This window comes from Pipistrellus hanaki, assembly GCF_964339955.1.
Source record: "Pipistrellus hanaki genome assembly, chromosome: 1".
Taxonomy (NCBI): domain Eukaryota; kingdom Metazoa; phylum Chordata; class Mammalia; order Chiroptera; family Vespertilionidae; genus Pipistrellus; species Pipistrellus hanaki.
Genome location: NC_140503.1, coordinates 15929874 through 15950366, shown reverse-complemented (window position 1 = coordinate 15950366; position 20493 = coordinate 15929874). Strand labels below are relative to the sequence as shown.

The window sequence follows — 20493 nt, the reverse complement described above, 5'->3', positions numbered from 1 at the left end:
AAAAATATGTGGTTTGCCGACCCAGTTTGGCTCAGTGGATAGAGAGTCGGTCTGTGGACTGGGGGGGTCCCAGATTTGATTCTGGTCAAGGGCATGTGCATTGGTTGTGGGCACATCCCTGGTGAGGGGTGTGCAGAGGCAGCTGGTTGATGTATCTCTCATGGATGTTTCTAGCTCTCTGTTTCCCTCTCCCTTCCTCTCTGTGAAAAATCAACAAAAAAATATTTTTTAAATAAAAAAAATATGTACTTTATTGCTTTGGAAGTGGAATGTTAACCTAGATCTGTTTTGTTTTCTTTTTAAAATTAAAAGTAAGCAAGGGATATTCCAAATAAAGGTGGATAGCACAAATTCAAAATTAATTTTTTTGGTGATTATTCATTCTTTATTTGGGTATATTATGTTAAATTCTCCTAATGCATCTTGGATCTTGTCTAAGTGTAATTAGTGTTATCTAATTGCTTTCTCAGCATGTAGTCCTCATTCCCCCTGTGTGTCAAATTATGGTATAGGGTCAAATTTCATGTTTCATCATGATAGTACACAGTTGGGCAAATCCAGAAAATATTGAAATTCATTTCTGAATCGTTCCAAAGAATAGCATTGCCATCTGTGTAGATGAGCCCATTTCACCCAGCAGTAAATTTCAATTATGTGTCATGCACAGCATAAAGAAATGCTTCTGAATTTTGGGTAAAAATTCTGGCTTAATCATCTTTTTGTTTGCCAACCAAGTTGATGAGATTAGGCTAGCCACTAAGCTTTCTCATCAAGTCAGTGCCTAATATTGAAAGTTATTTTCTCAGTCCCCCCCCACCCCTCCCCTAAAGTCTAAACCTATTTTCACAATGGATATATAAACAGTGAAAATACATGAATTTTGCATTTTCCCCCCCTCCTTTTTCTGGTAATTTGACAGTACATGGAATAAATACAACTCTCTCAGTATGAATTTTGACCCTGGTACAACCTGGTTGACTGAGTACTTATAATTTTTAAAACTTTATGTGTGTTTTCTTTTCTCACTTTATTACTCAATAAATTAAGTCCCTTGTTTTGAATTTTCTGTCATTGAGAGTGGTTATATGATTCCTTATGTTTATGAGTATTATATTTTTATTCATTTTACTATCAACATTTGAAGCCATTTATATTAAAACTACACATTTTCCATAAATACTGTGCTTTTAGTGATACAAAAATCATCCTTTTGCTTGGCAAATTTTGGGTACATAGTCTCATCCTTTTAAGAACATCTCAGTAAGATTCTCAATTGGCATTTATCTTAATTGAATATTACCAGTTGTTATCTGTCCCTTTTTTTAGTCCTGGTAATTACATTTGTACTTTTTCTGAATGCAAATTTTGTTTTGTCATGTGTAATTGAACCTTTATTTGGTAGAGGATATGAGGTTGTAGGAATTTCATCTGAGCTATCCATATTGTGAATTGATGAGAATAATTTGCTAATTTTCATCTTTAAATAGAAATTAAGTCTTTATTAAATATATAATAAATTGGTCAAGAATTTTATGAGTCATGCTTGACAGAAATTTTTTTTTTCATGTCACCAGTTTTTTGTTTGTTTGTTTGTTTTTTTAATATATTTTATTGATTTTTTTTACAGAGAGGAAGGGAGAGAGATAGAGAGCCAGAAACGTTGATGAGAGAGAAACATCAACCAGCCGCCTCCTGCACACCCCCCACTGGGGATGTGCCCACAACCAACGTACATGCCCTTGACCGGAATCGAACCTGGGACCCCTCAGTCCGCAGACTGACGCTCCACCACTGAGCCAAACTGGTTTCGGCTCATGTCACCAGTTTTTAATGGGTTTTTCCTTTACAAATACACCAGAGAATCATGCAATGCTTCCAGCATTGGACGCAATCCTGGGCCACAAGTCTGCACACTCCTTTGCAACGGGCCCTGTGATGGCAGAACCTTTCATTTCCCCTTTATTATTTACTATGACCCCCGCATTATCCTCAAAATAAAGAAACACGCCATCTTTTCTCCGGTATGACTTCCGTTGTCTAATTACCACCGCTGGATGTACCTTCTTTCGAAGCCCTGGTTTGCCTTTTTTTTTACTGTGGCCATCACCATGTCGCCCACACCGGCAGCAGGAAGCCTGTTCAGTCGTCCCTTGATCCCCTTCACAGAGATAATGTACAGATTTTTGGCTTCTGTGTTGTCGGCACAGTTGATCACGGCTCCCACCGGAAGACCCAGGGAAATCCGGAATTTGGCCCCGGAGGACCCACCACGTCCTCTCTTCGACATCTTGGATGCCGGAAAGGGCAGAAATTTCTTTATTTCCTTTGTTTCTAGTTTAAAAATGTTTAAGCAATATGCCTCTTGGAAGAACTAATTTTCTTTTTGAGTTTCACTTTTATATATTTTATTTCTATCATGATCTCAATGAACTAAAGCATTGAACAACATAACTCAAAAGTTTACATAGTTTGGACACATTTCCATCTAAAATAGAAATAAAAAAGTATTTTAAAAGGAAATAATATATATTTTCAAGAATTGCTTTTCTCTTGACATATTCAAAATTATATAATAGCCAAAACCCGTTTAGCTCAGTGGATAGAGCGTTGGCCTGAGGACTGGAAGGTCCCAGGTTCGATTCCAGTCAAGGGCATGTATCTTGGTTGCAGGCACATCCCCAGCGTGGGGTGTGCGGGAGGCAGCTGATTGATGTTTCTCTCTCATCAATGTTTCTAACTCTCTATCCCTCTATCTTTCACTCTGCAATAAATCAATAAAATATATTTAAAAAATTATATAATAAAATTAAAGTTATGGTACAAATTATAATGAATGAATATAAACTTTTAAAATAAAAAAGAAAGTTAAAATATTTTAATTTAATTTTTAAAAATAATTAATTCACATTTAATACTATATAAAACTAAAACTACATGCAATTCCTCATTCAATGTCCATCTAACTGCCAATGTAAAGAATCATATTACATTGATTTACTATAAAAAGGTTCTGCCTAAACCTTTGTCTATAAACTTAAGAGTAATATAAATTGTCAAATATTGCAAAGTATCCTTTCACTGCCATGTGCAACTGCTATGAACATCACAAATTTTGTGAGAATCTTCAGAATTGTGAATATGAAATAAGTCAAGAAAAATGCCTGCTTTGCAATCCTGGGATATGATAGTTTATTTCGCCTTAGTCTGGTCAGGCTGCTATAATCAAATAGCATTCATAGACTGAGTGGCTTATGAACAACAGAAGTTGAATGCTCACAGCTCTGTAGGCTGGAATTGCAAGGACAGAGTGCCAACCTGGTTGGTTCTGCTAAGCACCCTCTTCCTGGTTGTAAGCTTGTGCTTTCTCCTTTTGTCTTAATGTGGAGGAGGGATGAGAGCTTTCTTGGACCTCTCTCATAAGGGCACTAATACCATCATAGGGGCGGAGCCTCCTGCCAATCACCTGCCAAAGGCTCCACCATCTTGTTGGTTTGGATTTCAACATGTGGGTTTAAGAGAAACACAACATTCATTATTACCTATATGCCCTCTGAGAAGAATAAATTACTTTTTTTTGGTCTCTTCCAAAGGAGTGTGTACCTTTGACAAAGCTTTTCAGACACACTGTCTTCTGTTTCAAGTGCTTGGGGCAGGAGCTATGCAGACTTGTTTCCCCAGCCAGGATGGTGTTCGTCATGAGTGATGTTTAGGTTCAGTTCACCCGAGCCAGAGTACATTCTCAGTGCTTGCACACGTGTGTGTGTGTGTGTGTGTGTGTGTGTCCCCTAAAATACTGGTTCCAGGGCAGATCCTGTTTTTTTTTTGCTCAAAACAGGGCAGTACTGATACCTGACATCAAAGCTGGGTGGATAGAAGAATACATTTAAAATTAAGAATTCATCTTATCTATTTTTTTATCTTAAAGAATTGTTAATTAATTACAAACATAGGCTTAAGTTCTTCTAAGGTAATAGCCAAAAACCAAATAAACAAAACAACTCCCCAAACTTCCCTACTCCCAGAAAACTAATCTTCAGGAGAAGAATAATCATACTTTTTCCCTAGACCACTAATACTTTTTAGGGCTCAGAGTGCACAATGAAAAAAAAAAAAATTCATCCAAAAATGAAAAAGAGCTGTGCATAATATCAACAAGTGCAGTCTTCCTGTGGGGGAAGTTTATATATTATAAATATAAGTGTATATAAGAAAAAAAATATTCATTGGTCTCTGCCCTCCATTTAAAAAAAAATAGATTTTATTGATTTTTTACAGAGAGAAAGAGAGAGGGATAGAGAGTTAGAAACATCGACGAGAGAGAATCATCGACCAGCTGCCTCTTGCACACCTCTTACTGGGGATGTGCCCACAACCAAGGTACATGCCCCTGACCGGAATTGAACCCGGGACCCCTCAGTCCGCGGGCCGACGTTTTATCCACTGAGCCAAACCAGTTTCGGCTGCCCTCCATTCTTGACACAGAGCTCCTACAATCCTTGTAATCTCCTGGGTGATATGAGTATATTTAGTTCTAACAACTCTGGGTGGCCTCTGGCGGGGCTCTGGCCACCAGAAAGACCAAGCCTGATTAGAAGCTTGGAATTCTCATCCCTTCCTCCCATTTTCCAGAGAAGAAAGAGGGCCTCGAAATGAGTTAATGATTGATCATGCCTATGTAAAGAAGCCTCCATACAAATCCCCCACATACAGCATTCAGAGAGCTTCCAGGTGGGTGAACACGCAGAGATGCTGGGAGAGTGTCGTATCCCTTCCCATTACCTTGTCCTCGGCATCTCTTCAAACTAGATGTTCACCTGTATCCTTTATCATATCCTTTTAGAGAGAATTGGTAAACGGAAGTAAAGAGTTTCCCTGAGTCCTCTGAGCTGCTGTAGCAAATGAATCGAACCCGAGGAGGAAGTCATGGGAACCTTTGCTTTATAGCTGATTTGTCAGAAGCCCAGGTGATAACCTGGGCTTGGCATTGACATCCCAAGTCAGATGGGGAGGGCCTTGTGGGACTGATATCAGTGGACAACATGCCACATCTTCCCCCGTTGCTTCAGAGAGTGGATTTCTTGGGGTACCCCTGAAAGAAGCATTTCCTGAGGCCCCCATGGGAGGATGAGATATGGTAGGAAGCTTTATTTCCATGGAATTACACCCCTGGGTTTCCAAGGTCCCATTTGCTTTAGGCCAGTCATGGAACATCCTCTTTAGGGTTTAACTCGCAACCAAAGCCACTTCCTCATGGCCTCCCAGCCTTCAGCTTACCTACAGTCAACCCCTCAACCCCCGACATAAGAGGAAGAGACACACTCAGGGACATCAAGGGGCTGAGGGCTTAAGGGAGACGATGAAGCAATAATACCATCTTCCCTTCCATTTCAAACCGAACCCCAGTGTAATGTTAATCTGGCACACAGCATGACTCAGCAGATCTTGGGTGATTGACTGAATACATTTGCAGTGACAAAACGATTGAGATTTCAGAACACCGTGAGGTGTGTTTAAACATCGATTCTCTGATCTCAGAGGGAAGAACACAGAAAGGCAATTTTCTTTTTTCTAATGTGAATCAAAATATTTGTAGATAAAAGGGCTGTTAGTGATTATTCGGTTTCCTTATTGTTGGACAGACAAGGAATGTAATGACTTGCACTTCTCATTGTTTGGACGTTGGTGCAATAACACCTACTCAAATACTTACATTTCTTTCTTTCTTTCTTTCTTTCTTTCTTTCTTTCTTTCTTTCTTTCTTTCTTTCTTTTAAAATATACTTTATTGATTTTACACAGAGAGGAAGAGAGAGGGATAGAGAGCTACAAACATCGATGAGAGAGAATCATCGATCAGCTGCCTCCTGCACATCCTCTACTGGGGATGTGCCCGCAACCAAGGTACATGCCCTTGACTGGAATCGAACCAGGGACCCTTCAGTCTGCAGGCCGACGCTCTATCCACTGAGCCAAACCGGTTTTGGCAAGTACTTAACATTTCTTAATTGAGTAGGGTATCTATTGGATAGAGACCCAAGTGGCACTTCCCTCATTTCCCCTTCCTTGCTCATGTGCCCCGGATGTTTGGCTGTGGAATGGCTCATTAAGCTGGGAAACATGCTGTGGCTTTGGGGTCTTTCTGCTTTCATTCGGAGTCTTGCCATTTTGAAATGGGCCCCTTGATAGTAACAAAAACAGCCTGAGGTTCAGATTTTCCAAATAGTGACAATTTTGCCAAGGCTGTCTTGAGGGGTGCAATTATTAATAAAAAGCATCACACAGGCTCCCCTGCCCATCCCTTCTTTTTCTTTTTAAAGCTATTATATGCTACTAACTATAAGTACTTTAGATACTTTAGGATGCTAATAATCAGGGCCCATGTTCCAAAACACCCCCCAGAAAATAGCTGTGGAATTGCGGTACGGTTCCAGCTCTCAGGCCACGGGAAAGGCAGCGAGTGGGTCCTGGTACTTCAGGCACAAGGCTCAGGCTGCGGAGGCCTCTCTGTAGCTTGAACCACCTTTGGCACATAGTAGGTTCTAAATAAATCCTTGTCGTGATGAATGCCTGTATTTGTAGAAAGAAGGTGCTTAAATGCTTTTAAACGATGTGCTAAAAAAGTTATCAGGCCAAAAGCGGTTTGGCTCAGTGGATAGAGCGTCAGCCTGCGGACTGAAGGGTCCCAGGTTCGATTCCGGTCAAAGACATGTACCTTGGTTGAGGGCACATCCCCAGTGTGGAGTGTGCAAGAGGCAGCTGATTGATGTTTCTCTCTCATTGATGTTTCTAACTCTCTATCCCTCTCTCTCTTCCCCTCTGTAAAAAAATCAATAAAATATATTTTAAAAAAAAAGATATCAGACCAAGTATTAACTTTACCCATCTCAAGCATGGTCAAATGGTATGTGTGTATGGCAGGCACTTAACACATTGTATAAGTTATATACATTATATAGAGGGTGTCCTCCAAAAGTGTATATACATTTTAACAGTTAATAGCTCAATTTTGAAAATGTAATGCATTTTAATAAACACTTCCTTTATAAGTATTCAAAGTGTATGTATACATTTTTTGGGACACCTTTATATGTATATATAGAATATATATAGCATTATACACATAACAAAATATTGTTAGTAATTGTATGATACAGGGGAAAGCATATGGGCTTTGGAATCAGACACACCTGATTTGAATTCCAGCTCTTTCACTTCCTCTAGCAGGGGTCCTCAAACTTTTTAAAGTGGGGGCCAGATCACGGTCCCTCAGAGAGCTGGAGGGCCGGACTATATGAACTACTAATTCCTACTGTAACACCTTGGCTGCGCTCACTGCCCAAAAAACCTGGCGGGCAGGATCAGACTCCCCTGGGGGCTGCATGTGGCCCGCGGGCCATAGTTTGAAGACCCCTGCAGAGTGAACTTGGGCATGCTAATGTCTGTGAATCTCATTTTCTCATCTGTAATGCATCTACCTTAGTATCATTGAAACTAGGGTTTGCTATGAAGATTAAATGAAATACGTAACACCTGTAAAGTTGGCAAAGGCACAGAGTGTGGTTAGTATGCATCTATTATTTGTAGCAAGTAACGCGGGAAGTTTCCCCCCTGGAATGTTTTAGATGCAGTGGTGGCATTTAACCACGAGAGGGCAGCATAACCACACTATTAGAACCCGCCTTTCTCCCCACACAGATGGCTCTCGGCATCTAATACAGCATTACCCTCATATTGTGAGTTTAGTGTAACATTTAAAGGCCTAAACAGCTTAGCATAATATTTTAAAAGTGTCAGGTTCTAACCTCCAGGCTTCTATTCGACTGGGTCTGGATAAGAATGATCAATTAAGTCTTCTACATCCCAGATGTTGAGAATATTTTTTTGATTAGGAATCAGCTGGATCCTGAGTTTTTGAGCCTTCAAAATTAGGCCACGTTATCTAAAAGCATCAGGCTATTTTTTGGGTCTCTCTGGGATTTCATGGAGAGTTGGCCAAGCTGCTCAGGCCTCCTGGCAATCATTTTAAGTTAGCACAGATTCTTTACTCTGTACCAGACATCATTACACTAGGGAGAAGATTCAAGGATTCAGTCTTTCATTCAACAGATATTTATTGAGGACCTACTGTGTACCAGCTGCTGTTCTAGGTGCTGAGTATTGAGCAGGACGTTAAAAAAAAAATTAGGGTAACATCACTGTCATGAGGCAGCATTTGGGGTTTATCAGATTCCTAAATGGAAAGTACCAAACAAGGAAGCCGCAGCAAAATGCACTGAAACAATAAGCAGGGCCTCAGGCTCTTGTCCAAGGGCCTCCGGCTATTGTACTCTCTTACTTGAAGTGGCCTAGCATAGCCTTTGCCCATGGCCCAATGGGTGGGCCGGCCTTTGCCAATGTTGTCCTAGCAAGGAACATTTGTACCAGTGATTCTAGACCTTTTGCTACAACACATGGGTGCATGACAGAGAATTGTAAGAAGTACCTAGGGGAAATTTGCTATTACAGGTACACCTCACTTTATTGCACTTTGCTTTGTTGTGCTTCATAGATATTGCATTTTATTTCAGGACACCCCACCAGCAAAAAGATTATGACTTGCCAAAGGCTCAGATGATGGTTAGCATTTTTTCAGCAATAAAGTATTTAAAAATAGTTTTTACCGGTTTCAGAGAGGATGGGAAAGGGAGAGAGTGATAGAAACGTCAATGATGAGAGAGAATCATTGATCGGTTGCCTCATGCATGCCCCCTACTGGGGACCGAGCCTGTAACCTGGGCATGTGCTCTTTACTGGAATCGAACTCAGGACTCTTCAGTTCACAGGCTGACACTCTATCTACTGAGCAAAACTGCTAGGGCCCATAAAGTATTTTTTTAATTAAGGTATCCACATTGATTTTTTTAGACATAATGCTATTGCACACATAATAGACTACAGTATAGTGTACACATACCTTTTTAAAAAATATATATTTCATTGCTTTTTTACAAAGGGGAAGGGAGAGGGATAGAGAGTTATAAACATCAATGAGAGAGAAACATTGATCAGCTGCCTCCTGCACACCTCTTACTGGGGATGTGCCCACAACCAAGGTACATGCCCTTGACCGGAATCAAACCTGGGACCCTTCAGTCCGCAGGCCGATGCTCTATCCACTGAGCCAAACCAGTTAGGGCCACATACCTTTTATATGCACTGGGAAACCAAAAATTTGGTGTGAGTTGCTTTATTGAGATATTTGCTTTATCGTGCTGGTCTCGACCCAAACCGCCAATATATCAGAGGTAGGCCTATACTATGAACCTCCACTGGAAATCAGGGAGCCAACACGGTAGCTTACTTTATCTGCCTGTGAGTCATTCCAATTTTATGTTGTTTCCTAATTCTGTTAGGATGGCAGAAACTTTCTCTTAGTCAATTCATGTCTCTGATTCTGGGATGGGTAGTCCAGCAGGAGGGAGGGTAATGTGCTGGCACAGGTGTGTGCATGGGGCCATCCTTCAAGCCCTCGGTGTCACCTGCGCTGTAGGCATCTGCTGGGAAGTCCATTGCTCACCTGCTCCTTGGTTATCAGTTTACTTAGGTTGCTCTGTCAAAAGGCTGCTGTGGCCTGTGTAGCTGTCCCAGACACACCAGCCAGCCACTTCCTCTCTGCGTCTTGCCGCCTCCTTCCTGGGCTCTTCCCCAAGAATGCCGGAAGCCTCTTTCCTGCTCCCAGAGGCCTCATTGCACGCCTCCCTGGGGATTTCAGTGCCTCCCTGGGGTTGGCCCGAAGTGCCTCTTCCTCAGCATCCCCAGCTTCCACGACCTCATGGCTTCTCATTAGGGCCTAAGGCTTAGGCTTTCTGTTTTAAGTTTGGGAAATTCTTTTAAATCCAGGAGTGGCAGGTAACCTTGTTTTATTATTATTATTATTATTATTATTATTATTATTATTATTCATGATTTGTCTCTTCTCTTTAAAAACCTGTACCCCAAATTCTCTTTGTTTCACCTAAATTCCTATTTTAAAAAAAAACCCCAACCGAAGCCGGTTTGGCTTAGTGGATAGAGCGTCAGCCTGCAGACTGAAGGGTCCCGGGTTCGATTCTGGTCAAGCACATGTATGTACCTTGGTTGCGGGCACATCCCCAGTGGGGGTTGTGCAGGAGGCAGCTGATCGATGACTCTCATCGATGCTTCTAACTCTCTATCCCTCTCCCTTCCTCTCTGTAAAAAAAATCATTAAAGTATATTGAAAAACAAACAAACAAACAAAGCCAACAAAAAAACCCAGATCCAGAACCAGTCCTAGAGGCTGCCTGGTTTTCTCTTTGCTGTGTCTCTCTGGCTGCCTTCTCCCTACACAGGAAGTATAGGTTAACCCCGCTGCTCGGGGGTGGGCACCAGGAGAAGGGAGGACAGGTGAGAGAGAGTCCAGGGGAAAATATTGGTTAATATTTTAACTATACTGTCCTGCCATACCAGTAATACAGTACTGGCATTTGTGAATGATTTACCCTCTTTGAAAATTGGAGTGGTTTTAAGGTCATCTTTCTAATAACCTCCATCCTGTTGTTCCTGTGGATTTCAGCTCGATCATTTCTTTCTCAGGGAAGACTCTCCTGACCTATGCTCATTTGTGGGTTCTTACCACTATTTATCTCTCTCCTATTTATTCTCATTCTAAAAATTGTGGTACAATGCATATCATATAAAATTGGCCATCTTGCCCTAGATGGTTTGGCTCAGTGGATAGAGTGTCGGACTGTGAACCTAAGGTTCTTGGGGTTCAATTCTGGTCAAGGGCACATACTTCAGTTGAAGGTTCCGCCCTGGCTGGGGCCCTGGTTGGGGCACATGCAGGAGGCAACCAATCGATGTGTCTCTCTCACATAGATGTTTCTCTCTGTCTTCCCTCTCTCTTCCACTCTCCCTAAAAATTAATGGAAAAAAATATCCTCGGGTGAGGACTACCAAAAAAAAAAAAAAAAAAAAAAAAAAAAAAAAAAAAAAAAAAGAAGAAAAATATTGGCCATCTTAACCATTCTTAAATGGAATTAAGTACACTCATACCATTTTCCATTTTGTCACCACCATCCACCCACAGAATTCCTTTCATCTTATGAAACTGAAATTGGTTTAACTTTATGTTACTTGTGTGATTCTTTGATTAATGTCTCTCTGCTCTACTAGACTCTAAACTCCATGAGAGCTCAGACTGGGCTCTGTTCTCCTCACTATATTTTATGTCCAGCACAGTACAGTGTGTACTGGAGAGTAGGTACTTAGCCAGTATTTACTGAATGAGTAGGTGGCTCTCACTGCCTTCCTCATATGCATTCTTTTTTCTTTTAAGATTAAAACAAAAACAAAAACAAAAAAACCCTGTCTGATGTGGTTCAGCTAGTTGGAGCATCATCTCATATGCTGAAAGGTGGCAGGTTAAATTCCTGGTCAGGGCACATATCAGGTTATGGGTTCAATTTGGGATCCGGGCTAAACGGGCAGTTGGACATCCCTTGAGGGGGTCCCAGATTGGAGAGGGTGCAGACTGGGCTGAGGGACATCCCCCTCCCTCCAGCGTGCACGAATTTCAATCACTACTAGTTTGCCTTTATAAAAGAACAAATACAATAAGTCAAAACTTTAATATACTAAACAATAGAGTAAAATCAAAGACTTATGGAAGGGCTATGGGGTTAATAAAAAAACTAAACAATGTCACTGTAAAACTGATGGTAACAGCAAAGAACAAACTTTAAACATTGCTGAAATTTAAATTATTAATATAGAAGAAAGGCTTGAGACAATCTTAGTAAGTGTAATTAAAAATATAAAAATTAAAGCTAGTATATGTAAAATGCAAAAAAAAATTTAACACAATATTTGGTGTCTTTGAAGAAGTAGTCAAGGAAATAATGGAGAAACTGTTCTTGAATTAAAGACAAAACTGAACTTGCAAATCCAAAAGGCTTTTAGGAAAATCAGAAGCATGAAGCTCAATGCTAGGACATGCTTTGGTTAAGAAGCTGAACTTCAGTCATCAAGAAATAATTGTCTAGGAATCTAGAGAGAAAAAGCAAGCCCCTACAAAAAGGAAAAGAAGAAAGAAACAGGCAGTTCTCAGATTTCCTCACAATGATATTTAATAGCAGAAGACAAGGGAATCAGAAAGCTAAAGTTCTGATGGGGAAACATTCGACCTCAGACTTTTATTTGTCTACGATGGCCTATGCAAAGGGATATTGAAACACAAAAGAATGCAGCACTGTATGCACTTGTTGGGAAAACAACAACAACAACAACAACAAAACTACACGCAAGTGAAAGCCAGACATTTAACATGTGAATCAAAATACAGAACACAGGAATGTAGACACCCTCATAAATATTGGTGGTAAACACTGAATTCATATACATGTAGAATTAATATTAACTCTGGGAATTATGGGTAAAGAACAAAATGTGAATGTTGTAAACATAGACAATGTAACAATAATAATATGACTAATAAGCATCAAAAAGAAGGGGTGGTGAATAGAAAGGAAAGTGAAAATAGGAAAGTCTTCATTTTTCATAGCATATAGAAGGAGTGAAGTGAAACTGTCCATACTAAAATAAGTAGCTTTAAAAGAGACTGCAATCTTTTGATGTTTTTAAATATTTTTATTGATTTCAGAGACAGGAAGGAAAAGGTAGAGAGAGATAGAAACATTAATGATGAGAGAGAATCATTGATCGGCTGCCTTCTGCATGCCCCCTACTGGGGATCAAGCCAGCAACCTGGGCATGCTAACTGACCAGGAATCGAACTGTGACCTCCTGGTTCATGGGTCAACACTCAACCACTGAGACATATGGGTAGGGATTCTGATGTTTTTAATACACAAATTTCTTAATCTCAGAGCTATAATTTCTTTTTACTTTTGTCAAAGTAAATTTGAAATGAGTACTTTTTAATGGAAAATGCATAGAAAAGATTTTATTTTAAATTATTTTCTTTAACTTCATTTAAATAAATGTATTTTATCCCTCTTTTTTGCAATTTATATTTTCTTCTTTCTATATGTATAGAAAGATGTGTGTAGAGATAAACTGAAGGGCTTGTATGCATGCATATAAGCATAACCAATGGACACAAGACACGGGGGGGGGGGGGGCGGGTAGGGCATATGCCGGGGGGGTGGGGGAGGGGTGGGGAGGAGACCAGGGGAAGATCAATGGGGAGAAAAGGAGACATATGTACTACTATTTGTAATACTTTAAACAATAAAAAAAGCAAGATCATTTTCAACTTAATATGAAATTATTCCTAGCTATGGAGTTTTATTTATTTTACCATGGCTTTGTGATTTCCTACATTATTAACATGTTTATAATGTACATATGCCATTTTTCTCAAAAGGAGTGATTTGTTATTACAAAAACAAAGAAAAGACTGGAAAGCAATATAGCATATTATAGTGGTTAATTCTGGGCAGATGGAAATTGGATAATCATTAGATTTTTTTTTTCTTTGTATTTTTCTGTATTTAAAAAAAATCTTTAAACATTGGTAGAGAGAAAAATAAGAAGAAGGATAAGTGGAGAATATATGCTTTATTCCCATAGGATAGCAATCATGCCAGTTTCATTTATGGGCTGCCTAGGAAATTCACGGACAGGTTGATAGAAGGACCGGCTGGCCAGGGTTGTTTGTTGGATCTGTCATAGTAAGCTGCAGGGTGACAAGCTGGTATGGCACATGGCCACTCTTGGGTGGTCCAGGAGAACAGTGACAGTGTCTGGGTATGGAGAGTCTCTTTGGAAGCTCTGAGAGAATCATAGAAATTTCAAGAGAACAGTCAGACCTATTCATCCTTACATTTGCTTAAATATGCTATGACTCAATTTTCCCCTTGAAGCATAACACCTAGTAAAGTCTGGGAACACTTATAGGTGTTAATTTTTTCATTGAGTTTGTAATGGAATTTTATTCTGCTTATTAAGCACATGACACAGGGGGAACTATGAAAACCAGTGAAACAAAAATTCTATGCCCATAATAAGAGCAGCTTTTGCTATGTTAATGGAAAGAGGATAGGAAGCCCAAACAAGAGGTAAAACATACTAGTAACATGAGTATGGCTCAGAAGCTGCTGCTCATTCATAATATCCTAACGGCGCTGGCCTCACTTTTTCCTGGTGCTTCAGACAAGCAGGCATGGTGAAGTCGAAACAGCATTAAGTTTAGCCCAGCTGGTGCGGCTCAGCAGTTGATCATTAGGCCGGGAACCAAGAGGTTACTGGGTTCGATTCCCAGTCAAGGCACATGCCTGGGTTTTGGGCTTGATCCCCAGTAGGGGGCATGTAGGAGGCAGCCAATCCATGATGTTTCTGTCTCATCAATGTTTCTATCTCCATTCCTCTCTTTCTCAAAATCAATAATAATACTAAAAAGAAACAGCATGAAGTTTAAAGTCAAGGTCCCACTCCTCCACCTACAGTGTCCTACTCAAGCTGTATTACCTTTGAGTTTCTGTCTCCAGCTACAGTATCCTTTTCTTTGTTGGGTTTGAGTCAAGTGACGTATGTGTAAAGAGGGATGCTTAGTTCAATGGGAGTAATTACTATTTTTAAAAAATTCTTTATTTAAAGTATTACATATTACATATGTCTCCTTTTCCCCCCATTGACCTCTCCCTGGCCACCCCTCACCCCCACATACCCTCACCCCCCTAGTGTCTGTGTCCATTGGTTATGCTTCTATGCATGCATACAAGTCCTTTGGTTGATCTCTTACCCCCTCCCGCCCACAGCTTTCCCTCTGAAATTTGAGAGGTAATTACTATTGGTTGATGAGCAGGGAGTGCTCCCGGACAAAGAAAGGAGAGGCCAGGGGCGCCCCGATGGGCAATAGGATAGTGGAGGCAGTGCAATCAAGAATCAGGTGGATCCCTGTCCATCAAGCATGTCAAACTCAAAGGCTAACACAGGCCAAATAAAGTTTAATTTTTTGTGTGCTGCAAAACAACTAAAGCTTCAATTTTCATAGAAACTTGGGTTTATTTTGATAGAGACATGCTGAATACAAAGGGCTGAAATAAATGAGCAATCATTAACGTTAAAAAAATAGAACATTTTGCCAAAACCGGTTTGGCTCAGTGGTAGAGCGTTGGTCTGCAGACTGAAAGGTCCTGGGTTCGATTCCGGTCAAGGGCATGTGCGTTGGTTGCAGGCACATCCCCGGTGAGGGGTGTACAGCAGGCAGCTGGTCGATGTTTCTCTCTCATTGACATTTCTGGCTCTTTATCTCTCTCCCTTCCTCTCTGTAAAGTATCAATAAAATATATTAAAAAAAATAAAAGAACATTTTAATAAAAATTAATATTTTTTTTCTTGAACATTAACTTACCAGACACTGAATAACTGCACAAACTAGTAAGCGTAACACAAATAAACTTATTTTTCTTGTTCTCTGAAAGCAAAATATTTCCTGTTGTGCACACCAAACAAGTCAGTACAAAACCAATGATGTGGCCATCGGCTGCTAAAATATTTGCTGCTAGTATTAGTGGAGAGAAATGGTGTGCCTGCGCATAAGGCACCAAAGGGAAATGGATGCAATGTAATTATAGTAATTAGTCATTAGCAAATGTTGTAGATCTTTATTAATAACTACAGGCTCGGTGCATAAAAATTTGATTTGTGCACTGGGGAGGGGGTCCCTCAGCCTGGCCTGTGCTCTCTTGCAGTCCAGGACCCCTCGGGGATGTCCACCTGCTGGCTTAGGTCCGTTCCCCAGGGGATTGGGCCTAAGCTTGCAGTCAGACATCCCTCTGTTAGCCCAGGAGCCCTCAGGGGATGGCCAATTTACAGCTTAGGCTCACTCACTACAGGGAGCAGGCCTAAGCCATAGTGGGACATAGTGGGACCTTAGCGCTGCTGAGAAGGTGAGAGAGACGCCTGCCATTGCCACTGTGCTCATAGCTGTCAGCCCTGCTTGTGGCTGAACAGAGCTCCCCCTGTGAGAGCGCACTGACCACTCCTGCGTTGAGCATCTGCCCTATGGTGGTCAGTGCATGTCATAGCCACCCTTCATTCCACCATTAGGGACAATTTGCATATCAACCTTTTGTTATATAGGATTATGTATAACAGAATATTGTAAAAATTAAGTTACAAAATTTTTATTAAAATGTTCCTTACATTCCATTCTATTGGCTGGGCTGCAAAAATATTCATTGTGGGTTGCATGTGGCCTGTGGGCTGTGAGTTTGACATGCTTGTAATACACAGTTGCTGAGGTCTAACCTGTGGACTCCGGGAAAGAGAGGATCAGTGACGAAGTTGTGCAGAGAATAAACAGGTGCACAGAGGCTCAGGAGCAGACAGGAGTTCAGTTACAGCCTTGTTCACCTTCTCAGATATAAATCTTTAGCTTGAAGTCAGCAGATTTGGCCCACCATGATTTCCTCATGTGGGGATTGAAAGTTTGTGACTTGGAAGTTTATGACTCCTTCAAGAGGAGACTCTGACAGGTGCTTCAGTCATCTGCCTGAAGTCTGTGTTCTGCCACATTTTTATCTTCATCCACCTGCCCTCTTGCCTCCTCCCTCTTTTCCTTTCTCCATGGTCTTCCCAGTTACAAAATCGAGAAAACACACATCTAGAAATTGCAGGAAAATGGAACAAAAATACTTTATGAGAGGGAGACATGATCTCATAGAAGAACGATGTTTATTTACCCAGCCCAGGAGAAGTTCATCCTGAGGGCACAGTTTTAAAGCCAGGAGTCAGACACCTGCAAGGGAGCTGGATACTTAAACAACTGGGAGCAAAGAATGGCCGTTGCTTCAGGGTCCGAAAATCCTAAAAGGAACAGATTTAAAGACCAATTTTCAAAGTGAACTTTTCTTCCCCACTGACTTTAATAGAAAAAAAAAATTTTTTTTTTTGCTGTTTTTCCTAGATTTCTTTTCAAATTTGGAGAGAGGCAGGATAATGTTTCTGGGGATTTGGGAGACTTGGGTTTAATCCAGTAGCCACAGACATTAGGTGTTAGTCATGGCTCTCACAGGCAGAAAGTCACAGTGGGGGAAGGTAGGTTTGGAGTTGGGACTTTGTTTACCTCCAGGTCCATTTTCCTAAGAATATACCTTTCCCTTACTTTGGCCTTCTCTGGCTTATTTTTTTAAAATATATTTTTATTGATTTTTTTTTTTTACAGAGAGGAAGGGAGAAGGATAGAGAGAAACATCGATGAGAGAGAAGCATCAATCAGCTGCCTCCTGCACACCCCCCCATTGGGGATGTGCCCCCAACCATGGTACATGCCCTTTACCGGAATCGAACCTGGGACCCTTCAGTCCCCAGGCCGACGCTCTATCCAGTGAGCCAAACCGGCTAGGGCTTCTTTGGCTTTTATATGCTGAGCTAAAGTTTCCACAAACAAGGTCACCCTTCCACCTTCCACCTCCCCTAGCTATAGAAGAAGATAGGGACTGTGCTCAGATATTCATTGAAGTAATAAATGAGTAACTTCTAGGTTTAATACAAACAGAGAAACCGAGGCTCGGGTCCTACTCATTCACTCTCCAAGGTTGCTTTAAGTAGCAGCCCTTAGAGTCTGGTTGAAGCCAGGGAAAATGCATATAACACTAGCAGATGCAAGGTATTCTCAGTGTCATGTGATTAGTACATGGCCTTCATTGTTGGAGTCACTGGAGGGGGGCAGTGTGGGCTAGAGCCACTGGAAAAAGATGTTTTGTTTTTGTTTTTTTAATTATAAATTTTTTTTTTTTTTTTTTTTTTTTTTTTTTTTTTTTTTTTTTACAGAGAGGAAGACGAGAGAGAATTGGTGGTACAATGGTTAAACGATTATGGTTAAAAACATTGATCAGCTGCCTCCTGCACATCCCCCATTGGGGATGTGCCCACAACCAAGGTACATGCCTTTGATTGGAATCGAACCTGGGACCCTTCAGTCCATAGGCTGACGCTCTACCCACTAAGCCAAACTGGTTAGGGTGAAAAAGATGGTTTTTGGGTAGAATGAGAAACAGTGAGAAGACAGGGTATTCCAGGCGAAAGAAAGCTAGGAGCCAAGGCTGAGAGGCAGTACAGTTAGTGGATTATTTAGGGACATTGGTGGAAACCAGTTGGCTGAAGAAGTCAGTGTGGAGGCTCACAGAGGCAGATGAGCCTGGACTGGTCAGCAGATGCCAGGCTGGAAAGCACTGGCCACCTTTATCATTTTGTCCTCCTGGCTCTTGATCCCCAGGGGTGAGGTGGACACTGTGGCACACACACTGCCCAGAGGTCCTCTTTAGGACCAGTCAAGTGTTTCCCTAACTGCCAGGGGTGTTGCCTGCTGAGAGCTCAGAGCTGGGTCCCTCTCAGGGAAGGGAGCTGCCCCATTGAATTGTTATGCCCGCGATTCAGTGACTATTTGGGGTGTGTGTGTGTGTGTGTGTATGTATATGTATGTAGTACAAAGGTCCAGTTCTCTCGCCCCAGTGTCTGCCAAGTCTTAAGGGCCATCTCAACTTCAGCGCTCCCGTGGCTGGGGCTGAGGTCTCTGCCCCGGTTCAATGTCTCCCTCTGCCCAGTGCTGCTCCACACTCCCTCCCAGGTGTGATTCAGAGAGCACTCCCCAGGACACTTTCTGCATGGAAATCCACTGTCTCAGTGTCCGTTTCCTTGGGAACCTGACTTAACCCAGTGGAGACAGAAGTAATTCTAGGAAGCAGACTCTAAGAAAGCTGCTTGCAATGAAAACGCCATGCTGACGGCAGGTGGAGTGATGCTGGCCCTTGGCGTGCAGTAATGGTGCGATCATTAGAACTTCCACCAGGGGCGACCTGGGAGGAAATGCCAATGAAAGAGAGCACACCGGTGGGTTCAATAGCTACGGCGGCGCAGGGAAGTTTGGGGAGAAGTGGTAATTATAAGACAACTAATGAATAGTCCTTGCTGGGGTCTATCGATGCACCGTGAAGGGCGGAGGATGATCGATTTCAGGCCACTGAGTAGAGAAAGCTGGAGGCCCTCCTTGGGAGATATAAATATCCCTTTCTCTTGCAGCCAAAGGGCAGGAAAAGCTAAAGGACAGGTTGAGTACTTAATTATAAGAACTGCGGATCTCTAGTGAAGGTTGAATTCACAACCCAGCAAGTGTACCTCACCAGGTCAAGACTCTGATTGAGAGGACAGAGGAGTCTGAGACTTGGAATGAGGACATTTGAGTTGATGCAGAGATGTGTGTGTGTGTGTGTGTTTGTGTGTGTGTGTGTGTGTAATCTGGGGATTGAAGAGTTGAAGTCGGGCACTAGGGTGGTTATAATAAGACTAGAAATGAAAGGAAGGATGTGGGAGGTGATGGGGAGAAATGAGGTTTGTGTTTCAGTGGTCACTAGTGTTTCCTGGCTACTGGAGTAGGAGGCAGGTTAATATATTGATGAATAAGGCATTGTAATAGAAATAAATGTAGTTTGTCTCTGTACAGATTAGGCATAGTAAATGTTACATGTCTTCCAGAGAGAATGTATTTCTCTCGTTCCTATTTTCCAAATCCCATTTTCAGTTTTGTCATGAAATAATAATTCTCACAACAGTGATTAAACTAATAAATAACATTGTGTATTAGTGCATGAGAATGAAGAATGTACATTATAAATAATAATAGTTTATTTATGATTCTATCTCCACTCACCCTTTTTATTCTCCCAGCAAGGTGCTTGGGGATCTCAAAAGCTACCAAACAAATATAGCTGCACTCGCATATGCATAGTTATATATATTTCTATAAATTTATCACAAATAAGAAATCTTCCAAATGACAGTCCATGAAGAAAATGGTAATCCTAGAATAAAAATCATTAGATATGGGGAACAGTTATTAAATTTATAGTCTACTGAAACTTGGCTTTATGAATCTCAAACTTAATTTGGACATTTTTAGAATACAAATGGATAAAAATCTTAGTAAAACATTATTGACTCTCAGGTAGTAAAATACATTCACATGGCTTTTTCTCTGGCAAGGCTATGGATAGCCTGTCAATTTCAGTGGTTTATAGATATCTGGATTTTTAAACCGATACATTAAAAAAAACCCTCTTGAGGAACAACATAGAGCTGCAATCTATTTTGCCAATTGAGTTTATTTATTTATTTATTTTTAAAGACACTGTTCTTTTACCAGCATTATTTCATACAAAGAACAAAGATTTAATGGTAAGGAGGTAGGAAGGATCTAGTCTCACTATGAAGACTTTAACATTTATTTAACAAATTAAACAATTAGCTTCATGAAAAACGCTTGGTTGTTTCATCTATCTCATTTCGCAGGGAATCAGTGAAAGCTTTTGGCATCGATGCTGTACATGGGCAGAAGTCTAGGAACCAGTAATGTAGTGCATGTCTATGAATTAGGGTGAAGGAAGTTTGAATCCTTTCCACTGGCGAGATGCAGAGAGCACATCACAAGATGATTTGAAGCTACTTGCTCTGGGGCAGCTGTTCTCACACT

The 20493-nt window shown here is 41.1% G+C and overlaps 1 pseudogene across 1 annotated transcript; it reads right to left on the bottom strand.

Annotated features, from left to right (window-relative positions):
* Positions 1 to 1812: 1812 nt before the first annotated feature.
* On the bottom strand, positions 1813 to 2299 carry LOC311626478 (large ribosomal subunit protein uL14-like; annotated as a pseudogene). The gene has a single exon. The product of its transcript is annotated as a large ribosomal subunit protein uL14-like (transcript).
* Between the last annotated feature and the right edge of the window lie 18194 nt (positions 2300 to 20493).